General features: G+C 38.6%; 1 pseudogene; it reads left to right on the forward strand.

Annotated features, from left to right (window-relative positions):
* The first annotated feature begins 10,615 nt into the window (after window positions 1-10,615).
* LOC115857091 (protein LTV1 homolog pseudogene) lies at window positions 10,616-11,237 on the forward strand (annotated as a pseudogene).
* The last annotated feature ends 5,061 nt before the right edge of the window (window positions 11,238-16,298 follow it).

Raw genomic sequence — 16,298 nt, forward strand, 5'->3', positions numbered from 1 at the left:
TGGAAATGAAATATTTTGTATTTGACTATAGATATTAAGACACATATTAAGTAGCATCCTTATTCTTCTCTTTATATAATTTAAATGTTTAAAAAGCAGTTACATTCCCATTCTTCTTCTCATTCCTTACCAGCTTCAGACAAAAGATTTTAACCATGTTACTCTCTGACAGCACAGTTAAAAGAAATCATTTTTCACAGTGTGTGTAATCTTTATAAATTTTAGCTTGGTGTTAACTAAGAGAAAGCCTGAGGCTTTACAAGCTTGAAAAGATATATTGCTCTGTTAAGAACTAATAGATATGTATTATGAATATATTGCTTTGGGTGACCAGCTAGAACACTGAAGAAAACTTAACAAGAATAGGAGTATTTTACATAAAGAAATGCAAAATCAGCAACTTAAGCTTTAAAAAAGCCTTTTAATTTACTTGGAGTAACATTTACTATACGGAGTGATTCACCATTTTTCAGAAGTATATATCAGTTTCATTTACTCAAGAAATATTTACTGAGCATCTGTCAGGTGCCCTCTGTGCAAGAAGCTGTAGAACTTAAAGAAGAAACAGAGACACGTGCTTGACCTCAGAGAGCACCGTCCCACAAGGAAGACCATGGATCTAAAGATCAGTGGCATGCTGTGATACAAGCTATTTACACAATACTATGGGGAATGGAGAAAGCAAACATTTGGGAAGCTGTGATGGTGAACAAAATGGATGTTTGAAGAAAATTTCGTAGAGATAGTGACCTTTGAGCTAGATAGACCTTGAAAGATGAGAATGATTTCAGAGAAATAAGAGAAAGGTCAGTCTGGACAATGAGATCAGACTGATGAGAAAAGCCAAAGTTGCAGGGACACAATGTACCCTTCAGGGACTTTAAGTACTCTAGTACTATGCTTCTCACAGTGTGGTCCAGAGACCAGCAGAAACAGCATCCCCTGGAAGCTTGTTAGGAATGCAGAACCTCAGCTCTTCTGAATTAGGGTCTGCGTTTTAACAAGATCCCCTGGTGAGCGGTAGGCACATTAAAATTCAAGAAGCACTAGTCCAGAGTCTATGGTAAATGGGAGAAGAATGATGCGAGAGATGAAGATGCAAAGACAGATGGGCGTCCCTGATATATGCCATGAAGTTTATACTGATTAGAAGGACTTAAAGGGTTTCTTGAGCAAAGGAATGATGTACTCTGTGACTTAAAAGACAATTCTAGTAGCAATATGGAGATATGTTTGTGTGGAGAGGGAACTGGACACAGGAATATCAGTTACGGGGCTACAATAACATAAGAATGATAACTACTATTTATTAAGTGATTACTACATGTCAGACATCATGGTATAAAGCTTATATTTTACACATGTTATTTTAATATTCCCATAATCCCCATTCTGCCCATGAGAAAATATGTAGGAAAGGTTTTTAAAACTTTTCCAAAGTCATACAATAAGTAAGCTGCAGAAGAATTCTAACCTCAGCCTAATTTCAGATTTTGAGTTCTACCTCCAAAATCCACTCCAAATCCATCTACTTCACTTTATCTCACCCTAATATATAATACCACCATTTTATGAATTACTGCAGTAGTCTATCAGCTTCCATTCTTGCTTGCTACAGTCTTTTATGCAGCAGCCCAAGTGATCTTTTAATAACAGAAATCCTCTATTTAGTATCAAACATTTAATAAAATGTAATTTTTTAACCATAGCCCACAAATCTCTAATAATTTGGACCCTGTCTTATATCTGATATTTCATCTTGTAACACACTCCACCATCACCGTATTCTGTCACACTACACACTGAATGACAGTAAGCTTTTTCCCTCTCAGGATTTTGCACTTAATAGTATGCTTTGCTTAGGTCACTCTTGTTTCAGCTCTTTGCATGATGACTGGCTCCAAATCAAAGACAATTTGTTGATCTCAGTCGGCAGAAATCACCTCTCATCCCATGTCCCCGGGATAACTGTTTGCATGCCAGCTGCTGAGACCCTCCCTCCTCTTTCTAAGGGCATTAGAGTATCTTGTTGGCTCCATTCAGTGGCTATTTTCACAACTGAATAAAAGTTATCAGCATAATTTTCCATTTCCCGTTTTAGAAACAAAATAGCAAGTCGTGGGAGAGTAAGTGGGGAACCAGGGGATAGTAATAATGTATATTAAAACAACTTCCCCTCAACTATAATAATTCTCATTTGGAATTAAGCCTGAAGACCAATAGTTACCTAGCAGCATGCTTTTTCCAAGCTGGTAGAGAAGCTCTTGACTGAATACTACTCAGTAATCTGTCTTCATCTAGGATGTAAGGATGAAAGATCAAGAAGAATGTGCATTAAATTCATATTAAAATTCTCTATGCATACCACTCTGCAATCTAAAATCAGTTTGTGTACCTTTTATCTTATTTGATTACACACTACTCATATGAATTAAACATTGGGCAACCAGAATTCTCTACTGGGTTACTCTCATCACCATATATTCTCTTATTCCTCTTTATATTAAAAAAGAAAAAACCTCTTGAACCCACTTCTCTTCAGAAGCGACCACATTATGTGGTTCTCTTTGCACCAAAACTCCTCTAAAGACCTCTTAAGTCTACTCCAGTCTGGCTTTTGCCTGCACCATTCCACAGAAACTGCTCTTGGCAACTTTGATGAAATTGATTAATTCTTTACAACACCCAAAGTATCACATCTCACACAGAGGAAAAAGGTAATCTGAACAGTCCTATATCTATTAAAGAAATTGAATTTGTCCTTAAAAGCCTTCCAACAAAGAAAACTCCAGGTCCAAATATTTTCACTGCTAAATCTACCCAACCTTTAATAAATAAATAATATAGGGACTTCCCCTGGTGGCACAGTTGTTAAGAATCTGCCTGCCAGTGCAGGGGACATGGGTTCGAGTCCTGCTCCGGGAAGATCCCACATGCCACAGAGCAACTATGCCCGTGTGCCACAACTACTAAGCCTGCGCTCTAGAGCCTGCGAGCCACAACTACTGAGCCCACATGCTGCAACTACTGAAGCCCACGCACCCAGAGCCTGTGCTCTGCAACAAGAGAAGCCACCACAAGGAGAAGCCCATGCACCACAACAAAGGGTAGCTCCCGCTCACTGCAACTAGAGAAAAGCCCACGCTCAACAACGAAGACCCAATGCAGCCAAAAGTAAAATAAATAAACATTTAAAAAAAGAAAGAAAGAATATAAATTATATACAACTTGTTGCAGACAGTAGAAGAGGAGAAAACATTTCCCAATTCATGTTATGAAGGTGGCATTACCCTGAGACCAAAACCAGGTGAAGGCATTATGAGGAAAGAAAAGTACAGACCAATATCCTTTAGGAACACAGATGTAAAATTCTTCAACAAACTATTAGCAAACCCAACCCAGCAATAAATAAAAAGAATGGTGGATCATGACCAAGTAGGGTTTACACCAGTATGTAAGGCTAGTGGCAAGATTAGAAAAAAAAAAATCAACCAATGGGACTTCCACTTCCATTCAAGACTGAATAAGAGGGGTTAGATTTACATTCTCTCTTCAAACAACTGAAAAAAACAGACAAAATATATGAAACAACAGCACTCAAAACTTTGGATACCAGGCAATGAAGGATAGTGATCCTTCAGAGACAGGGAAAAGTTGAGGTGAGCCCTTTGATTACCTAGCTTACTGCCTGAAAAAAGTTTCCAGGGTATTGCACAGGGAGGGGAATGTCAGAGAGAGCCCAGGTATCTCCCTGAGTTAGGAGGCAGAGCTGGGTGTCCAGGAAAATGAAGATGGCTAAAATTTTCATCATAGAGTACTGGAAGGGACAATGTTTTACAAAGAGAGAACTCCTGAGATCTGCAGAAGTTTTTGCTGAGTATTCAGTGGAGTCCCGATCAGTACATACAAAGTGAGGAAACTACCTGAGGCCAGAAAAGAAAAGATTAGAGCGAGCAGCATTAGGAGGCCAAACAGGGTCAGGAATAATGTCTGTCCCAAATGTCAGAGTGTAAAATCTCATTATTAAGGGTCATTGTTCAGAGTACTAAGAAGGGTCCTGCCTCACTAGTTGGGGTGAATTAACTCTAGGCTAAATACAACTTAGTTTCACCTAACAAAGCTTAAAAGCAAGATCCACGTAGGATCAAATGGTTTCCAACTGTCTCCTAAAACAAGCTCAAGAATACCTTAAAGAAATACGAAAATAGAAACACCCAAGGTAAAATTCACAATTTCTTATATCAAATTTTAAAATTACCAGGCATACAAAGAAGCAGGAAAATATAATCTGTAATGAGAAAAAAATCAATCAATGATAACTGATACAGAAATGACAAAGATGATAAAATCAGTTCACAAGGCCATTAAACCAGTTACAACTGTATTCCATATGTTCAAGCAGTTAGAGAAGAGTTTGAAAGTAAGTAAAACATAGAAGTTATAAAAGTAGCCCAAATGGAACGTCTACAGGTTAAGATTATAGCATCTAAGGGGAAAAATACATGAGATGGAATTAATAAATTATACACTGAAAAAAAAAATTAACAAACTTGAAGGCACAGCAACAGAAACTATCCTAAATGAAATATAGAGAGAAAAAAGATTGAAAACATTAACATAACAGAGTATCCATTAACTGTGGGATGCCTACAAGCAGCCAATATGCATGTAATCAGAGTCTCCAAAAGGCTGGGAGGAGGAAATATTTAGAGCAATAGTGGCTGAAAATGTACCGAACTTGATTAAAATCATAAACACATAGATCCAAGAAACTTAACAAACCCCAAGAATAAGAAACATGTAAGAAAAAAGGAAAAAACTACACCAAGGCACATTATAATGAAATTACTTAAAACCAGTGCTAAAGGGAAAATCTTAAAAGCAACCTGAGGACACAGACAATATACAGAGACACAAAGATAGTGATGACAGATTTCTTGAAGAAAACAATGCAAGCTAGAAGACAAGTGCAGCAACATCTTTAAAGTACTAAAAGAAAAGTATGATAAACTCGAGGTTCTTTACCCAGGAAAAATATCATACAAAGCAACAAAGTAAAATAAAAACTTTTTCAGGCACACAAAAGCTGAAAGTTTTCATCACTATAAGACTCACACTACAAAAAATGTTAAAATCCTTCAGGCAGAAGTAAAATGATACCAGATGCAAACCTGTATCTACACAATGGACTGAAGATCATTGGATCTGGTAATCACGAGGGTAAATATAAAGAAAGTTGCTAACATACAAACAGCACATACAACACAACAACAAAAAAATAAACAACCCAATTGAAAAATGGGCAGAAGACCTTAATAGACATTTCTCCAAAGAAGACATACAGATGGCCAGTAGGCACATGAAAAGATGCTCACCGTCACTAATTATTAGAGAAATGCAAACAAAACTACAATGAGGTACCATCTCACATTGGTCAGAATGGCCATCATTAAAAAGTCTATAAATAACAAATGCTGGAGAGGGTATGGAGAAAGGGAACCCTCCTACATTGTTGGTGGGAATGTAAGTTGGTGCAGTCACTACAGAAAACGGCATGGAGGTTCCTTAGAAAACTAAAAATAGAGTTACCATATGATCCAGCAATCCCACTCCTGGGCATAAACCCGAACAAAACTATAATTCAAAAAGATACAAGCACCCCTATGTTCATAGCAGCACTGTTTGCAATAGCCAAAACATGGAAACAACTTAAAGGTCCATCAACAGATGAGTGGATAAAGAAGATGTGGTACATATATACAATGGAATACTACTCAGCCACAAAAAGGAACAAAATAATGCCATTTGCAGCAACATGGATGCAACTAGAGGTTATCATACTAAGTGAACTAAGCCAGAAAGAGAAAGACAAATAACCATGATATCACTTATATGTGGAATCTAAAATATGACACAAATGAACCTATCTGCAAAACAGAAACAAACTCACAGACATAGAGATCAGACTTGTGGTTGTCAAGGGGGAAGGGGAGAGGCAGAGGGATGGACTTGGAGTTTGGTATAGGTAGATGCAAACAATTACATTTAGAATGGATAAACAACAAGGTCCTACTGTATAGCACAGGGAACTATATCCAGTCTCCTGGGATAAACCATAATGGAAAAGAATATTAAAAAAGAAGATCAGACACAAGACAAGGTTGCCCACTCTTGCCACTCTTATTCAACATAGTTTTGGAAGTTTTAGCCACAGCAATCAGAGAAGAAAAGGAAATAAAAGGAATCCAAATCGGAAAAGAAGTAAAGCTGTCACTGTTTGCAGATGACATGATACTATACATAGAGAATCCTAAAGATGCTACCAGAAAACTACTAGAGCTAATCAATGAATCTGGTAAAGTAGCAGGATACAAAATAAATGCACAGAAATCTCTGGCATTCCTATACACTAATGATGAAAAATCTGAAAGTGAAATCAAGAAAACACTCCCATTTACCACTGCAACAAAAAGAATAAAATATCTAGGAATAGACCTACCTAAGGAGACAAAAGACCTGTATGCAGAAAATTATAAGACACTGATGAAAGAAATTAAAGATGATACAAATAGATGGAGAGATATACCATGTTCTTGGATTGGAAGAATCAACATTGTGAAAATGACTCTACTACCCAAAGCAATCTATAGATTCAATGCAATCCCTATCAAACTACCACCAGCATTTTTCACATAACTAGAAAAAAAAAATTTCACAATTTGTATGGAAACACAAAAGACCCCGAATAGCCAAAGCAATCTTGAGAATGAAAAACGGAGCTGGAGGAATCAGGCTCCCTTACTTCAGACTATACTACAAAGCTACAGTAATCAACACAGTATGGTACTGGCACAAAAACAGAAGTACAGATCAAGGGAACAGGATAGAAAGCCCAGAGATAAACCCAAGCACATATGGTCACCTTATCTTTGATAAAGGAGGTAGGAATGTACAGTGGAGAAAGGACAGCCTCTTCAATAAGTGGTGCTGGGAAAACTGGACAGGTACATGTAAAACTATGAGATTAGATCACTCCCTAACACCATACACAAAAATAAGCTCAAAATGGATAAAAGACCTAAATGTAAGGCCAGAAACTATCAAACTCTTAGAGGAAAACATAGGCAGAACACTCTATGACATAAATCACAGCAAGATCCTTTTTGACCCACCTCCTACAGAAAGGGAAATAAAACCAAAAATAAACAAATGGGACCTAATGAAACTTCAAAGCTTTTGCACAGCAAAGGAAACCATAAACAAGACCAAAAGACAACCCTCAGAATGGGAGAAAATATTTGCAAATGAAGCAACTGACAAAGGATTAATCTCCAAAGTTTATAAGCAGCTCATGCAGCTTAATAATAAAAAACAAACAACGCAATCCAAAAATGGGCAGAAGACCTAAATAGACATTTCTCCAAAGAAGATATAGAGACTGCCAACAAACACATGAAAGAATGCTCAACATCATTAATCATTAGAGAAATGCAAGTCAAAACTACAATGAGATATCATCTCACACCAGTCAGAATGGTCATCATCAAAAAATCTAGAAACAATTAATGCTGGAGGGGGTGTGGAGAATAGGGAACACTCTTGCACTGCTGGTGCGAATGTGAATTGGTACAGCCACTATGGAGAACAGTATGGAGGTTCCTTAAAAAACTACAAATAGAACTACTATATGACCCAGCAATCCCACTACTGGGCATATACCCTGAGAAAACCATAATTCAAAAAGAGTCATGTACCAAAATGTTCATTGCAGCTCTATTTACAATAGCCTGGAGATGGAAACAACTTAAGTGCCCATCATCGGATGAATGGATAAAGAAGATGTGGCACATATATACAATGGAATATTACTCAGCCATAGAAAGAAATGAAATTGAGCTATTTGTAATGAGGTGGATGGACCTAGAGTCTGTCATACAGAGTGAAGTAAGTCAGAAAGAGAGAGACAAATACTGTATGCTAACACATATATATGGAATTTAAGAAAAAAAAATGTCATGAAGAACCTAGGGGTAAAACAGGAATAAAGACACAGACCTACTAGAGAATGGACTTGAGGATATGGGGAGGGGGAAGGGTAAGCTGTGACAAAGCGAGAGAGAGGCATGGACATATATACACTACCAAACTTAAGGTAGGTAGCTAGTGGGGAGCAGCCACATAGCACAGGGAGATCAGCTCAGTGCTTTGTGACTGCCTGGAGGGGTGCGATAGGGAGGAGGTAGGGAGACGCAAGAGGGAAGAGATATGAGAACATATGTATATATATAACTGATTCATTTTGTTGTAAAGCAGAAACTAACACACCATTGTAAAGCAATTATACTCCAATAAAGATGTTAAAAAAAAAAAAGAATGTATACGTGTGTATAACTGAGTCACTGTGCTGCACAGCAGAGATGGGCACAACACGGCAAATCAACTACACTTCAATAAAAAAAGAAAAATTTTAAATTATTATTTTATTATTATTAATCTTTCAAATATAATCAACCATTCAAAGTAAAAATGGTGACAATGTATTAGGTGCTTAATAAGATATCTAGAAGTAAACTGTATGATGACAGTAGCAAAAAGGCAGAGAGTAAAGTAATGGAAGTATATTATATTTATATTCTCATTCTGTATGTAAAATAGGTTATCACTCGGAGGTAGACTGTGATAAGTTAAAGCTGTATAATACACACTCTAAAACAACCTAGCAAGTAAGATGGCCAAGAGTTACAGCTAATAAGCTAACTATGGAGGTAAAATGGACTCCAAAAAAAGTATACAATTAATCCATTAGATGACAAAAATAAAAAAGAGGGAAGAGGAATACTGTGCATATTTGATATAACAAATTAATTTTGGAATTTCACAATACTAATTTCTTGCTCTTAATGCACTGACTTATATTTACAAAGATATAATTTTCTCTCTACCTGCTATATTATAATCACTTCAAATGTCACAATCAGTTATATAAACATGTAAATCAACACATTTTCTTATGGACTACATTATATTCTAAATTATATTTGTTTTCAAGCCTAACCCAAGATTCTTTTTTTGCATCATTCTCAAACATTCTCAAGCAATTCTCAGATTGTTATCTCTATAGAAAATTAAAAATATAAGACAGATATGTCAATGCCTCATAAAACAAAGTGGGAGCATATCCTCTAATTTACACCCAGCCTCCACATAATATGGTAGGAACATTCTTCAGTGGCATGAAGAATGCTAACAAATGGTCATTTCCATTTTCTGTTCTATAATTCAGACTGGAGGGGAAAAATCATGAAAGTTAAATGGAGGAAATTTGATTTGACCTTTGTAACTAAACTTTCTGTTATCCAAATCTGAACGTCTTCACTGACTAGTAGGTTACCTATATAGCAGAAACAATTATCATCAGGGATGAGACTAGACGTGCTACTGGTACTTTCCTCTGATGATTGCTCTGTCTTCTGAATCAGCTGCCTCTGAGCTAACTAAATACCTCAGCCTTAAAAGTGGGGGTGGACTGGGGGGCACTGAAATTACCTCTCACATATTGATGGACAGAGGATATATATCTACTGGGAGGGAGTTCCATTTACCTGGCTTCAGGTTTTATGTAGAAGTGCATCTACTGAAGTAACTAACCTTTCTGACTTCTGCTCCAACCAGGTGAGGAATGATGTACCTGACTGGAATGTTTGGGGGAATCAACTGGGCCATTCAATATAAGCCATTCCTCTTTCAGTGACAACCTGACCTCAGGAGCCATGCACAGCTCTCTGTGATGGAGTAAGGGACCTGCCATAAGAGTGACGCTTGTGCTTGTCAGCTGTGCCAGTGGCAAGGTGGGTAACCGTGTCTAAATTGGGGGTGCATACCTATTTGGCCATAGATCTTAAGAAATCCAAATTGTTATTTAACTAGGCAAAATTAGTAGACTTATTAATGAACAAATAACAACTAGTGGAGGCCTATATTATGAAGAGAATAAGTTTCATTTTGGGGTTAAATAAGGTAGAAACAACACTCAGTGAACACATGGAAGCCAGAGACTAAGAGTTTAATTTAAAAGGACAATCTCTGGAGTTCTCTGATTCTAGAAATCAGCTTTCTTTTTAATAAAAGTGATATATTAAGTGATTAGTTTCTTCTCTTGGGAGCCTACATCTGCCTCTATATTGGTTCCAGACTCAGGATGGGGAGAAGGGATGAAGTACTTATTGATCCACTCAGACTCCAACATCTTGGTAAACGGGCAGGCAACCTTGAGAAATAAATAAGAAATGGATGAGGGAGGGGACAAAATATCATGGGAAACCAGTGTTTTGATCAAGGCTGGGGCTTTACTGTGTTAGGCCATGTGGGTTTTCAAGCCTGAGTGGGGCACAGAGTCAGACAGGTAACTTGAGACTCTTTTGGCAGCTTTGGCTGACCTTGCAGGTGTAGCTGAGGCAGGGATTAAGTGTTTTTCGGCATTGTTGGGTGGAATAATATTTGCAGCTTTTATTGTGTCTCTGAGCCAATTCTTCAGACCTGCAGTGTGAAGTCCAAGAGTAGATGTATGGCATGGCCTTAAGACGTGGCTACTAGGTAGGCCTTGTCCACTTCCAAGATGTGTCACCTGCTCTGGGACCCTCAGGTCACTGTTCTTGGTGTGAGCCCCACACAGCAACAGAATGGGGGGGAAAGCTCTTTAGAGAGAGGAAAACTGTGTCTTTTCCACATGGTCCATTTGAGTCACAGAGTCTTTAGTAGCAGATGAAAATGCACCCCAGAGGGTTCTGTTGCCTACACGAAATAAATGAAGAACGTGAGCAAAACAGAGGAAGTTATGAAGAGTTCTTTGACAATGATTATAACTACCTACGGCACTTGAAAGAATCACCTGGGCCCTATGGGCTTAAATTCAAAATACCTTCAGCGTAACAGGAGAGATGAGAAAGAGGAAACTTTAATAATTCTAGGCCATGGATTTACTTTTCCTTAATCAGAGTTTGCATCAGAATTTAAGGAAGGTATTGAATTGGTAAATAGAACAGCTGCTATTTTGGGTCCTCAACTGGATTTGGATCCTGACGTTGTTGCAGCTCTTGGTGATGATGTGAAAATGATTTTATCCTTCAGGCTGATGAGGAACAAGAGACGAAGAGGGAATAGATGGAAAGAAATCTAAAGCTGAAAATGGCAGTGAGTGGAAAGATATGGATGGGAAGGAAAGTGATAGGGAGGAATGATGACTATGATTTTTTTTTTTTTTTTTCTTTTTGCGGTACACGGGCCTCTCACTGTTGTGGCCTCTCCCGTTGCGGAGCACAGGCTCCGGACGCGCAGGCTCAGTGGCCATGGCTCACGGGCCCAGCCACTCCGCAGCATGTGGGATCCTCCCGGACCAGGGCACGAACCCGTGTCCCCTGCATCGGCAGGCGGACTCTCAACCACTGCGCCACCAGGGAAGCCCGATGACTATGATTTTTAAAGCCCGTTCGCAAATGAAGATGATTTCGTCTGCCTGTGCAAACCTCGTGAAGTATAGGAAGCCATTTTTTTAGGAAGAAGAAATAAAAGGTCACTTCATAGAGAATTCTATTACTTCCTCAGTCGCGAGAAGAAATGAGCAGCTGACCCTACATGAGCAGTTTGAGAAGTTTTATGAGCAATTAAGATAATAACAAGATTGGAGTGCCAGATAATGCCAAATTGGAGGATTCCATTCATGTATCAATAGATAGCAATCGGTTACATGAAGTTTTTAATGACGAATGCAAAGAGAAGGCAGAGAATTGTATGAAGTTGAATACACTTTAAGACTCTGAGGATGAAGGTCTGCCAGTTAATGATATTGATGAGTCTGAGGAAGAAGAGATGGTTTCTCTAGTTCTAGAAGAAGCAAAAGAGAAGTGGGATTGTGAATTCATTTGTAGCACATGCTCACATTTATTCAACCATCCTTAGCTTATCAAATATTAACCAAAGCCCAAACAAATCCAAGTATTTAATAGGACAGGAATACCTCTCAATGGCTTACCAGAGAAAGGACTCACAGCAAAACAAGTTAATAAATGCAGATGATTAATGGCAATGATCTACTTAAGGTATCAACTCAACCACGTTCTAAAAATGAAAGCAAAGAAAATAAAAGAGCAAGAAAGCAAGTTATAAAAGAAGAGCACAGGGAACAGAGAGCAGAGAAGAAAGCTAACAAATTAGCCTTCAAACTGACGAAACGAGAGCAGGAAAACGAGTGCTGCATTTGAAGAATGTTGAGGGGCCAGAGTTATAAAAATGGGACATTTAAGAAAAGGCACATCCCCCATTAAGGACTCCTCATTATGTTCAATCATGAATTACAATCTTCAAATGAGAAAACTCTGTAATTTTAATTGATAGGTACTGAAAAAACAAGTGTAGTATTTGAACTAATTTTATAGCTCAATTATAAAATAATTGTAGAACAAGTTTTCCCTGCTGACCATCAGGTACATCCTGCCATAGTTTTATTTTAATTGTAATGTCTATTTACATTGTTTTGAAGGTTTAATTAAATTTAACGTTATGCTATAAACTTTACATTATCGCTAAAATAAATAATTTCATGAATGTGAAATGTTTGGATAAATTATTAGAAAATATCTTCATGACTTAAATCCAAAGGCAACAAAGTTCCATAAGGGCCATGATACTAATGGGTGGAGTCTTAGTTTTAAATTCCTAGTGCAGGCCCTCAATGGGCAGGTGTAATTCAGCTGCCCTGATAATTTTCCTTCTTATTCTGCTTTAAACTATACTCAGGGCCAAGGAGAAATCTGTGAAAGGGTTCACTTTAGGAGTCATGCAGCTTTGCCTATGGCCTCAAAACTCACCCTCTCACCACTATAACACAGACTGTCTTTAATACACAGATTCTGATGGTAGTTTTAGATATGAGACCCAAACTATTATTTCACCAAGGGAAGAGTGATAGTTTTTATCAATGAACAACTAACAATGGAGGAAGCTGTTATAATAAAAATACTATTTTATCTTCTTTTCTTAAGGTAAAGAAACAATCCTGAAAATAAGGCAACAAAGCCTAAGAAAGTGATTTAACAGGGATGTTTCTGGAACATTCTAAATCTAGAAATCAGATATGCTTTAGAAATTAGGAAGAAATGGGGGACTTCCCTGGTGGTACAGTGGTTGGGAATCCACCTTCCAATTCAGGGGACATGGGTTCGATCCCTGATGGGGAAATGGGATCCCACATGCTGTGGGGCAACTAAGAACGTGCACCATGCCTACTGAGCATGGAAGCCACAACTAGAGAGCCTGTGCTGCAACTGCAGAGCCCATGCACTCTAGAGCCTGCATGCCACAACTAGAGAGAGAAGCCTGTGCACCGCAACGAAGAGCCTGCATGCCGCAGCTGGGACCCAACACAGCCCAAAATTAAATAAATATTTAAGAATATATAAATTAGGAAGAAATGGGAGTGGTTTGAAAAAGATGCCTGAGTCTTATTCGCAGAATTGGAAAATTTTCAGAATAGTAACAAAGAAAAATAGTATCATTAAAATAGAACTAGAAGAAAGTCTGAGATCTTAAAGAGGCAGGTGAGACACAGTGAAAAGGGACATGAAATGATTTCTCTTCAGAGGCCAGGCTACAAAGACATAAAAAAAGGTATGCCCTAACGGCAGTTTTTGAAAACCCCCAAAGCAGCTCCAGATTACAAACTAGCTCTGCTAGCCAGCTTCAAAGATGCCCTCAATGTTCCCAGCCTTATAATATTCACGCCCCTATACAGTTTCCTCCTACTTTGTATCTGGGTTCGTTGGTGTGACCAGTGGAATAAGGCAGAAGTGGTAGGTTACTTTCAAGGGTAAGTCATAGTAAGATATTGTAACTTTCTTCTTGCTCTCTCTCTTAAATCACGTTCCCTGCTGAAACCGGCTGCCATGTCGTGTGAACATTCAGGATGCCCTTTTAGGCCAATATGCAAGGAACCAAAACCTTCTGCCAAAGTCAGTGAGGAACCAAGAGATCCTGCCAAGAACCATGTGAGTGAGCCATCCTGGAAGTGGATCTTCAAGCCCCAGGAAAATGGTCAGATGATTGCAGACACACACACAGAAAAAGACTAAAGAAAATGTCCATCTGTGGGGTGTTGTAACCATGAATGGTTTTTGTTTTCTCTGTAATGTTTATATATTCAAAGTTTTCTAAAACTAGCACTGTTTTAAAATTTAAGATTAGAAAAGGCAATGATATAAGTAATAGGTATGGAGGGGCATGCATGGCCAAGAGCATGGCTTGAACAAAGGCACAGAACCAGACAAGGATGAGTTAACAGCTGGGTGAGATTGGCGACCCCCCAGGAGAGCCTGAAACTAGGACTCGATGCAACTGATCCAGTACAGAAGTGGAGAGGTGAGACCAAGAAGGGAAGGAAAGCAATACTAATGTGTTCAACAGTAAGATACCAGAGTGGGCAACTGGAACTCAAGTCCATTGGAGACTTCTGGGGGATCCACCCACAAGAGAAAACAGCTGGGGAATTTAATCACCAACCCTCTTTGTCATTGGTTGATGGCTTTACAGCGATGTACAGCTCTTGCAAACTACCTTATACCTAGACTAAAGGCAATCCTGCAGCCGAGGTGCTCATGGTAAGAAGTGTACAGGAACGCAGAGGATTGGGGAAAGACGGTCACACACACAACGAAGAGTCTGCTAATCTGCCACATGAGCAAAGGATATATGTGGGAGGCACTGGCCAATGACACTGGGAGGATAGACTGGGATTGGCTTGTGCTTTCTATTCCTAAATAAAGAGTTTGGACTTTATTTTACGAGCACTTAAAGAACTAAAGAGTTGACTTAAAATAATTTTTATTATGCAAAATTTCAAACATATATAAGATTATAAGGAACAGTATAGTGAACCTCCATGTGCCCATCAACTAGTCTGAGTAAGCATCAACTCTGGCCTATCTATCTACACTCCCATCCATGTTTTCTCACTCCATATGAGTTGAATCAAATCCAAGTATCATATCAATTATTCATAAATACTTCAGTATGTATGCATAAAAGATAAGGGCCTCTTTCCCTTTCTAATACAACCTCAAAACCACTATCAGATCTAAAAATAATAATTCCTTGGGACTTTCCTGGTGGCGGAGTGGTTAAGAATCCGCCTGCCACTGCAGGGCACATGGGTTTGAGCCCTGGTCTGGGAAGATCCCACATGCCTCAGAGCAACTAAGCCCATGCACCACAACTACTGAGCCTGTGCTCCAGAGCTCAAAAGCCACAATTACTGAGCCCACATGCCACAACTACTGAAGCCCATGCACCTAGAGTCCATGCTCACAAGAGAAGCCACTGCAATGAGAAGCCCGTGCACTGCAACGAAGAGTAGCCCTGGCTTGCCGCAACTAGAGAAAGCCAGCGTGCAGCAACGAACACCCAACACAGCCATAAATAAATAAATAAATTTATTTATTTTAAAATTCCTTAATACCATCAAATGCCCAGGCAATGTTCAAATTATTAATTGAATGAAAGTTTTTAAGAGAAAAATTCTGTGGGAAAAGTTACTCTCATACCAGTATACAAGATGCATTAAAACCAAAAGAACCAGCAAAGAGAAGGGGGAGTATAAATGCTATCACAACAGGACAGACATGAGAAAGCCAAGGTGTGAGCTAATGTGATGGTAACTGGGATGAAAACATGGACCCTGAGTGAGATAGAGACCTGACAGGACTCAGTGAAAGCAAAGATAAAGGCGGCACAAACGTAACTGCCGGGACGCAGAGAAGCACAGGAGACAATTGACATAGGATGAAAGATGATGAATTTAGTCAGAGATCTATTGGCTTTAAAGATGAATATCTGGTTGGAAATGTAGAGAGACTACCTGGAAGATGCAAAACCATGGTTTGAGGGAGAGATTGGGATTAGGGATTTAGATTTGAGAATCTCAGAGGTTATGGGTAACTGAGAGAAAGTGTATAAAAGAGAACAATAGTAAAGGGCAAGACAGAACTTCATGCTTGCCTTAAAGAACTAGAAATTAAAACAAAAGCCATGAAGGAAGACAAAAATAGAACAATCAAGGAGGTGAGAAAGAAACGAGAACTCAGATTTACCACAAAAGCCAATTTCAAGAAGGATGAAGAATCCCGAAATATAAAAGGTATAGGAAAATACTCTGGGGACTCCAAAGTGCATTAAATGCTCCGAAGTATTCTATCATATACTCTGCAACTCTTAAAGAGTTCCCATCGCGTGCCAAAGACTGTGCTGGAGAT

This window comes from Globicephala melas, chromosome 5 (genome assembly GCF_963455315.2).
Source record: "Globicephala melas chromosome 5, mGloMel1.2, whole genome shotgun sequence".
Taxonomy (NCBI): domain Eukaryota; kingdom Metazoa; phylum Chordata; class Mammalia; order Artiodactyla; family Delphinidae; genus Globicephala; species Globicephala melas.